This window comes from Frankliniella occidentalis, unplaced genomic scaffold (genome assembly GCF_000697945.3).
Source record: "Frankliniella occidentalis isolate FOCC.00 unplaced genomic scaffold, Focc_3.1 Scaffold277, whole genome shotgun sequence".
NCBI classification, from domain to species: Eukaryota; Metazoa; Arthropoda; class Insecta; order Thysanoptera; family Thripidae; genus Frankliniella; species Frankliniella occidentalis.
The window spans coordinates 91,276-91,625 of record NW_026267403.1 but is presented as its reverse complement, the minus strand read 5'-3'; positions in this window follow the sequence as shown (position 1 = coordinate 91,625).

Genomic DNA, 350 nt, shown 5'->3' with positions numbered 1-350 from the left:
AGGTTGGTGACAAACACGAACTTGTTGGCGGCCGCGCAGAGTCAGACCGCTACTCTCCAGTTAAACACTTGCAACTTGCAACTATTTAACTGGGGTAAGCGCAGTTACAACTGTTGTGTAGTTGCGCTGGGTCTGAGGATGTAACGAAGAAATAGGTGTTGGTCTAAGAAGTAGGAAAAAACCAAGTATTTTTTTTTGTCTCCTAAGGGGTAACATGTGGAAGTAGAGGAATTATATACTAAAGAGTACTCCAGGGCTCGGCTAGACCGGAAGGAGAAGAACAAAAATCGTCGGGCTGGTCGCGGGCGCGGGGAGGAGTGGGGTACTGGCCCCACCCTGCCCCGCTCCTC